A 10,299-nucleotide genomic window follows, 5' to 3' on the forward strand; every position below is an offset into this window, starting at 1 on the left:
AACAAAAAAAATTACATGGACCCAGAAAATACTTTCATTTTTCAGTTTTTTTTTAAAAGTTTTTTCTTTAAAAGCAGTTTTTTTTTTAAATTAATTTTTTTAAATGTCCAATTTTTCAAACAAGGCATGGTCTTTATAACGTCACAAATGATGCAGTTTGGCGCATCTTTCTACTACGTTTCCACGTTATGATAATCAAGCAGCGAATTAAAATTGCGCTCTACGCTTGCTATCAACCATATCGTTGCCAATACACGTGAGTAAAGATGTGAATTAAATATTTTGTTCTGTGAATGGCAACAATGAATGGCATTTCATCATTTGTGATGTCACACGACAGAAGTATAAACAATGAAAGCGCAACGATTTAAGTCATTTTTTAAAAATATTAAACTTAAAAAAATTATTTCTAAAATGGTCAGATCCTATGTTTTTAAGCATACTCTTTCAGAAAAAAATACTTTTAAAATTTTGGAAACGATCCCATTGTAAATTGTCTCTAATGCTCAATTGTGTTGGGGGGGGGGGGGACAGAGCCGAATTTAGTTCCACGTCGCCCCAGGCAGATCTGAAATCTGCCGCCCCCACCCCTCAAAAAAGAAAAAAAAAGGTTCAAAATTTCAGTGATTTAAAATAATAATAATAATAATAATAAAACATAAAAAATAGTGTTTCCGAAATTTAAACTGTCATGCGTATGAAGAAATGATGACATTTTATATTCAGGGGTGTCCCGATGGGAGGTTACTGTGAACTCCCAAAAGATTCCTCATTTGGAAATTTTGGAGACAAATTGCAACATTGAGATTACTTTTTATTTTTTAAATTTTTTAAAATTGTTTTTAATTATGCTTAACGTTCCTTTCGATTAGGTGTTATGAATGTATGATATTCGTGCATGCTCTTATTTTCTCATTTTCGGCAAATTGAGCATTGTTTTCATCTATGAATCAACAATTTAAATAATTTCCTCTGTGTTATTACGTTTACTCATTTTAATTTTTTTACCTCTCCTCATTGCTCGATAGTATTTCACTTGGAAATTGTAACTGGATTACATTCCAAAAAGTCCAAAGAGTCTGCATTTGAAAACTGTCCATTTGAAAAATATGTATCACTTTTTAAAAACTTTTTGAAGACTCCCTTTGGTTCATCGAGTTTTAACAAAGCACATTTCCTTCATCTAAAATCATTCAACCTTTTTCGCGCAGTCACTTATTTTCATTTCCCACCTTATTAACAGAAAGTTTTTAATAATAATGCAGAAGAGAAAATACACGTCAATCACTGAAGAAACCATAATTGAATAAACTTTACTGTGGCACTAAAAGTCTTAGTCTATCTCCAATAATAATTCAAAAAAAAAAAAAAAAAGTGTAGTTAAAGCAAAATTTGCCGCCCCTGAAAATTTACCGCCCTAGGCAGCTACTTACTCTGCCTATTGGGAAATTGGGTCTTGGGGGGGAGGGATTTTTTGAGGGGGGGGAGGGATTTGGGGGGATGTGCTGAAAACGCAATTGAATGCCATCTTTAAAAAGGTAGTTTTAGACGATCTTTGGGAATATTAATGAGATGAGAGGTTAAGGGACCGTTCACAGGCAGTTTTTTTGAAATTGAGCTTCTAGAAACTGCATTGTAGATGATTTTCGAAAGTGGGATTAAAGAAAGAAATTCACGGCTCTGCCGCAGAAATTGTTTTGAAATCGAGCCTTAAAAACAAGATTTATGATGGTCTTTAATGATGATAAGGGAGTGTTCTTCTGGAAGCTTTTCGAAATTGAAGTCCTAAACATGCAGGCAGGTAACCACCAAAAATCGGTCACACACTCAAACACAGAACTTGATGTTTCCAAGTAGAGGGTCTTTTTCGTCGTTTTTGCGGGCACTCTCAATCTCGGGGAGGGAGGGGGCATCACTCTTTGAGTTTAGTTCTTTTCCATGGCCAAAAAATTTAGGACGGGTATTTCGTGTAATTTGGAAGGGGGTCCTAAATTACACGAAATACCCGTCCAAAATTTTTTCCTGGCTACACCACAGTATCTAATTTAAGGGAGCTGCAAGTTCTGGGTGGGACCTGATTACAGTCGACTCCTGCTGCAACTTATGCATAATGGCAATAACGGGCGAGTAACAGATCTAAAACAGTAATTTATAATTTTTTGAAGAATTCAAAAAAAAAAAAAAAAAAAATGGTAAGAAAAAGCATGCAAACAAGCTTCCCACTCTTACTAAGCGCCAGAAACGAGCAATTGTTCATACAGCATGTTTAAAAAAAAGGAGTTCTACTCGAATTAATAGGTACATGAATGTACCTTGCACTAGCCGAACAGTGCGTAATGTTTTGCAAAAGAATTCCAATGTTACATATGCTAAACTACGGTTACATTCACTATTTACAAAGTTTCAAAAGAAGCTTTGATTGTAATTCGCCAAGAAACACGTTTCTTTTGGGTCTCGATGGAAATAATTTAATTTCATACTAACAGGTTTCTAATGCTTCCTATTTACAAGTAGTAAAATATATTTGATTTTGATTGCAGTTGTTTCCTCGATACCTTTTCATACATAACACTCATTTTTCAACGTGTCCTTATAATTTTTTCCATGGTTATACTGTACTTACCATACTGGTTTATGTTATGTCTCTCTTTCCTGTTGATCACTGGTTTTGTGCATCTTAACATTATTTTATGTTGATTAAAAGTTTTTTTTTTTTTTAACATAAAAATTCAGTTGTTCATGTAAGAAACGGTAATGTATAATTAAGGAATGGTTTGAAATAGTTTGAGGTGGTGTTAACAAGTGTTTAAGATGATTAAGTATGTTTATAAAATTTTTGACACATACACTTTTCCACAACGCGAAATTTCGACTTACGCGAGAGGTCTTGGAACGCATCTTTCGCGTAAGTCACGATTCTACTGAATGAATTCTGTAAAAGTTGTTTTACTGCCAGCGCAGTGTCCAGGCAGAAAAACAACTCGCTATTGATGCATACATTACGTTTGAGGCATCAGTCGAATCCCGAAGGGATGCGTGATGCGTTCTAACACCCCTCGCGTTCGTCGGGACTCGACTGTATACTATATACATAAACATATTGCACCATCATAGTATCCAAAAGTGGATATTTTGCATGAATAGAGTTCACTGGAAAATAAATACCAATTTTGGGTATTTTCTCAGGTATATACCCTGGGCCTTTACCCTGAAAAAGAAATACCGCGGTATTTTACATCACTGTCTGAGATGATTTGTGTAACAGTTGCGCGCTTCATCTCAAAAAGCAGTTTTAGTAATTTAAGTTATTCAAAAATTTTCTCGATGGTGAGTAACAGTAGACTAAATAATCTAGTTTCATGTTAGCAGTTAAACATGTAGGGCAATACAAAACATTAATTTTAAAGGTGATTTCCGAATTTGGAGCTCAAAGTGAGAAATCTTTTATTTATTTTTCTTTTATTTTCTTAAACTTATTTGATTTTACATTTGCTTTATTTCCGTGTATTTAGTCAGTTGCTTCTAAATAGGTTAATTAATCTTGTTCTAAATAAACGTAGTTTGATGGTAAATGATTCAAAACACTTCATTAAATACTGTGTTGCATCGATATTCAGACTTCACCTTTAAACGACATCCAGGGCCTGATTTAAGTGTAAGTTCGAGAAGTCCATGGCCTTTGCGGCTCCCTAGGTTGGGGAAGGGGGGGGGGGGAAGGACCTTCAAAAATTACAACTTTTTTTCATAAAGAATATTTTCATTTGTTTTTCACTATAAAATTTTTCTGAACGTTTTTTTTATTCTATTGTAAATTTAAAAATTAAATTGTTATTGCTGGCTATGTTTTAACAAGGGTTATAAGTTCATTTATTTTGTTTCTATTGATTTACAGTGTTTCAAGATGAATAAATCTTTTATAATTGTTTATTTATGTAAGTTTCAAATTACAAATACATTACAGTGACATTATCAAAACATATATACACACATAATTTACATCCTCGGTTTACTACAGCCTATAGCCATACAAATGTCAATGGGGTCAACCTAAAAAAAAAAAAAAAAAAAACAATGGCGCAGAGATTGCACCACTGATTTTTTTTTATTTTTTTGGTGGGGAGTGGAATCAGTTTGTTTGGATGGTACGCTATTTTTCTTGGGAGATTGGAACATCTGCAATGACAAAAAGATGTGCGATTGAGCACGTTCTTCGGTTCTGCGAGTCAAGGGGCCCCCTCAGATTTGTTCTGCCTACAGTTCCAAAATTTAAAAATTGGGCCCAGTGGTAATATCATCAATTTCCGCCTCCGAGCACAACGCATACTAGCTACGCCACTGATTTAAATAAATCTAGCAAAAGGGGGTACTTAAGACATAAAAATAAATGAAAGAACTTGAGAATAGGGACACTACAAAGGCTATAAGGACAGTTATCCACAAATAATGTCGCCCTTTGAGAAGGAAGTTTGTGAAATTGACTGTTTGTGACAATTTCACAAACAGTCAGTCGTTTAATAAATTAATTTTATCAGGGTAATTTCAGTTTTATGATTCAGCAATGAACGTCGGAAATACAGTGATTGCTATTTTATGTTTAAATCAAAATTGTGGACGATAGTCATAAAATAAAAATAACTTTACTTTGTAGCACTGCAAAAACAGTTATTTCACATATAGAGTTTTTTTTATCTGCGTGTAAATGAATTGCTTATTTTTCGAAAGATATGGGTAAATAAAGTAGTGAGGTGCGTCATAAGCGTGCACTTATCTCTTTTTTAGATACTTGCTGAATAATCAGATTTTTCTACATGAAGGAACTGGAACAATGAGTAGGTGCAAAAAAATGGGGGGGGGGTGGAATATGTATCATTTATCTGTTTATTTATTTTATATTTGAATATCATTCAAACATGTTCTCTCTATTGTCTATTCATTGCTAGGTGTCGGCAAAAGCATTTCATAATTACTTACTGTCAAAGTCTTTACATTAATTCATCGATGTTATTAAAATTGTTTATACCTATGTCCTGTGCAAATATTTTGCAGAAGTTTTCTAAGTCCACAGAAGATTATCTCACACAGCACAGGATAGCGGTAGCAAAGTAACACAACTACTGTTTGACCACGGATTGTATGGAATTGGCAAACATCCAGTTGGGGCGACTCCATCTGAATGAGGGGAAAAATAAAAATATTATGCGCGTATTCCGCTCATTTGAACGAGACTCAGCTTAATTTAGTGGCTAACATACATCTTCAAAATCTGACATCCCTAAAAACTAATAGATGCTTCCATTTCCGCGTGTAAACCGGATGTTTACCTTTCCATACAATCCGTGGGTAGAGATGGCTCCAAGCGCAATGTGGCCGAAGCGCCGAAAACCGAAACTCCGTGGTCAACTAATAGTCGAAGTTTCGGCTTCGAATGCTAAGCGTATTGAGCTTTTAAGTATTGAACACATAATCAATGTACATAATATGATGATATACTCCATGTGTTTTAATATTCTTAGTATAATACAACATTTTTAGCTGTTTCTTCTTTTAATCCATCACAGTATTTATTTTTGTTTTGCACTGATAATAACAGAAAAGTTGATGTTATTAATTAGCCTGAAGCTTCAATTAACGAAGTTTTGAATTATTCACTGAAAAAACTAAAATCAAAAGAAACTTCACTCATGCTTAAATTTCACTCTGAAACATTTTCAATAAGGGTGTGCTTACTCTTTAAATAACAATTGAAACAATCGTACATTCTTTGAAGATGATTTTTATCAAGTGAAAAAAAAAACGGTTTTCTGTAATTATCAGGGATGAAAAAAACCAATAGAAGAAATCTTCACTTTTGATGATAATCTTACTAGATTCTGACAATTAATCCCCACCATTTAAACATGGTTTTTCCCTTTCTAATTCCTTTTGTATAGTGTTCCTTGTAAACCTAACAAGCAAAGCCCGATTAAAGATATCAGAGGGCCCTAGGCCATACGCTTTTTCGGGGCCCTGTGTCCTTACAATTTTAGCCATTGGCGAAAATAGATTTAGCTACTGATTTAAAAAAAAGTAGCCATTTGGAGGCCCCTAAAAAGTGGGGCCCTAGGTCACGGCTTAGTTGACCTATTCAGTTATCAGGTTCAGCTAATAAGGAGGTCAATTTTAACTCTTTCTCTGAAGCAGGGGTGCTTGAGAGAAAGCACCCCTGCTTAAACCAATAAAAAATGGGGGGGGGAGGGGGCGATAAGGGGTATTTTCCTCCTCTTTGGGGGTAGTCTCGCTCTTGCGGGGAGGGAGGGGCTCTTGTGGTATTCAGAGGATGTGCCCTTGCTCTTGGGAGCATGGACACCCTTGCTCTCAAGAAAAGACCAACCTATAAAGCTGAAGGTAGTTACGGTCTTTCTTTTCTCTGGCTCCTTCCCTATATTGCGTTCACAGAAAAGATAAGACCAGAAGTAAACAAACAGGTTGCCAAAAGGCATGCCACACTGCTGCCATTTTTGGGATTTTTTTCTTTAAAAAATATTAATAAACCAATATTATTTTCATTCACCATTTGCTTAGCACCAATTTGTTCTTGTACAAACCAAACATGTAATTGGCATCACCAAATGGCGCATTTCTTTGTTTACATCTAAACTTTATTTGTTTACATTTCGATCCTTCTTCTAGCAAACTGTCTCTTTCAGTACTTTAGTTCACGCCTCGCCGTTCTTGAGGTGGCATGCATGTGCAAGTCTGTTAGTGCTTCTCAGAAATGCCTAAATTTACTTTTCTAGACGTTTTCATTATTTCGCAGAATATTTTTAACTGTAAAGGAAAAATTATCCTTTCTTAGCAGCGCAATGTGTCGTGATGACCGGAGTTTCTCAATAAAACACTGTCGTGAAATTCGGGGCCACTTCAACATTGAGGTTATACGTCGAAAGTTTTCGACGCTGAAAAAGTGACGCGACATCCGAAGTGTTGGGATATCCAGGAGTCGTGATAACGAGGTTTGACAGAGTGAACATAAAAATAAATACTGTTTATAAAATTTGTAACAATAGGAGAGATTTAAAAATTCAGAAAAAATATATAGATGAAAGTTTCGTAATGGGCACAACATACTAGTTTAAAAACAGCAATGTGAAAATTATCTCCAGCAATGTCTGATATAAATGTTTATTTTTCTAATTAAACGCTCATCTTGTATTTTTTAAACGAGGCCAAGTACCCTAACACTATCAACGGAGCTTTTGCGCCGTGACCCCCCCCCCCCCCCTTCACCATCATGGACACTCCTGGTCAAGAAAATGAGTGATCAATTTGGATGCTTAATAAAGTTGTCTTTGTTCTCTTCAAGATGGAGACTACGAGAAAGCATCGATCGTATCCGGGATTTACTCAGCAACCCTGACCTTGCTCCGTCCAAGTTCAGAAACGGCCTCGGCTTGCTCCTGGCACTGTTGATCAATATTTCCCCAAAATAAAAAGCAACAAAAGACAGGACGGAGACTTTAGAAAGGGTTTCCAAGCAATGAATGGCGACGATATCGATTAATCGTTCGATATTAATCGGGACCGCCTCTGCGGATCCCCTTAAAGAGCTGCTTTCGAATTAATGAGGAGAAAATGGATTGAGACGCTCCTGGAATCTTTGAGGCGAATATATCAAGTCATTGTTTATTCTTTCGCATTAAAATTTCTGCTACGTATTTAATTTGGTTTTAAATATTAATAATACACAGGCTTGTCATTTCGATTTTTTCAGAGCGGGACGGGGGGGGGGGGGCGAAGGGTGTGCACTCAGTGCAAATTTTACCAGAAAACGTTAAAAGACACACCCACTTTTAGTAAAAACATTAATTTTTCAAAGTGTGGGGGGGGGGGGGGAATGTTCAGCCACCAAACCCTTCTAAACGACCGGCCTGCCTGTACACCTACATTATAAGAAAAATTTCCACCAAACAAAATAAAATCAGAACAGAAATTGTAATGGGAAAGGCTCTTTCTTTTTTTCTAATTTAGCTGTTTTAGGCTATTTAGCTTTTTGCAGACCCAGTGCGATCACCGATACGGCACACAATTTTTCATGTGCCCAGGGGCGGACTGGCCACGTGTGAGATGTGGAAAATTCCACATGGGCCGTCCTTAACTCGGGCCGTTTTCTGTGCATTCAATGTGTACGTGCCGTTTTTCTCAATTTTATTTAAAAAAAAAAAGTTTTCAGCTAGGCCGGCCGTTCTTGTGTCGAGGGCTGCAGCCAGAACAGCTCTTTTTTGGGTGGAGGGGGGGGGGCGGAGGGAGAGGAGAACAGCCGCTCCTTTTCCAACGGTCACTCTCAGGACGTTACTCTGTTCTTGCCTAACTATTACCGTATCTTGTTACGTAGGGGACAATGTCTTTGTTGGGTGGTCTTCGTCCGAAGCGAAGCCTTCAGGGTCCATGGGTGTCTCTCGTATCTGTTCGGGATTGATGTTTCCTGGAATTCTGGTAAGGAGTTTTATTGGGGTTGGGGATCTTTTTTTGTGGCCATCGGAGACGATCTGATCCGAGACTGTCTGGGAAAAGATTACATTGAACCTTTTTCAAATGAAATAAGAGAAAGGCGCCATCCTAAGAATAGAATGAATAGGAGCAAAACGTCTGCTAAAAAGCTTTTTTTTTTTCCTTTTCATCCTTAGTTTTTTTTTTCTTCTGTTTCCCAGCACTTTGCAATAGATAGATCCACGACTTTCTCAACCAATTAGATAATTTTGAGAACTCCACAATTTTGTCTCCGAGGAAAAAAAACGAGTCATTTGTTATACACCGTGTTGACTGCTCAATGGGATTGCATGTGTTTTAAATTCAAGGGTGACAAGAATTTTTTTTAGGTGAGTTTAATATTTTTAATCATCATGTGTTTTTTAATTTTTTTTTGTCATCAGCACTTTAAATAATAAGAACTTGAACTGTCAGTTATAATTATAACAAATTGACGGTGTTACACAAAAATGGGTCAACCCACCAAGCAGTACTTTTGAGTAAATTGAGTTCTAAACTGATCTTCATAGATGGCATATTAATAGAAATCGTCTTTGTATCCCCGTAGTGTATCAGTTTATCTGCCAAGCTATGTGAATAACTCATTATTTTTTTGAAAATTTTTGTTGGATAACTCATTTTTGTATAACACCGTCCAATTCATCTATTTTCGTTTAGCAAAGATAAAATTTATAAAAGAACAAACAGTACAAATATTTAAAACAGTGATTTCCAACATTTTTTTATCCGTCGCCCGTCGCCCCCTTACCTTTTTCCTTGAAAAAAAGCAAATTTTAGAGGAACGTAAAATCGATATTAGGTATTTTTTGCATACAGTGAAACCTGTGTAAGTTGACCACTCGCGGTGCAGTACTTTGATGGTCAACTTATAAAGGGCAGTAATGATTTTTTGAAATATTTTTTGTCATTTCTCGCACCGTGTATTCATTTTTCGAGGAATTCACCCTTATTACTCTTTCTGTTCAACTAACTTTCATTGTTTAACATTATTGAAAGTGAAACCATAATTAAAAATACTATTCAAATAGTTTTATTATTTTTTCCTTGTTTTAAACTATATTAGACGCCGTAGTTTTAGAAATTCCATATGTGCCAGCTAATTTTCTCTGGCTTTCTCCTTTTTGAATTCATTTTAATATTTCATACTTCTTATTAATTTCAAATTCAAAACTTTCTTTTTGAAGCCTTTTTATGTAACACTTACAGCCCAAAGAGCAACAAGCTCGACTCTCTCAGTTCATAAAGGCAAAATTAAAATGTCCTATATCTTAATCCCTTACACTCGAAATAAGCCAGAAGGGCTCTTTAGCAAGCCCATATCTGCGTACCCGCAGTGCGGGGGGGGGGGGGGGGGCTCACTTCCTCTAGGGGGCTGACGGCCCTAGAAATTGAAAGAAAAAAACTAGCATTGAGACTTATTAACTTTACAAATAGACACTGGGCCACTAGGGAGATGCCCTACCCATTTTGTTGCAGAGGGCCCAAAATGTACAGATCCGGGCCTTAGCGCAATTCCAGAATTGCCACAACCTATTGCAACTGAAAGAAAACACTTCGTACTTTTCTACTGACACCTATTTTTATTGAACAAAGTACAAAAAACTATCTCAAATAGAACAACAAATGAAAACAAGTTTGGAGAATAAAGAGCAGCATAATCTTTATGCTGCTGTTTAGTTAGTAAATTGCTAGTCTGTCATCAAAGCATTAAAAACATTCTTGGAAAGCTATCAAATAATTATACAATAATGATAAATTAATGAATAATAAAAT

Source organism: Uloborus diversus, chromosome 2 (genome assembly GCF_026930045.1).
Source record: "Uloborus diversus isolate 005 chromosome 2, Udiv.v.3.1, whole genome shotgun sequence".
In the NCBI taxonomy this organism is placed as follows: Eukaryota; Metazoa; Arthropoda; class Arachnida; order Araneae; family Uloboridae; genus Uloborus; species Uloborus diversus.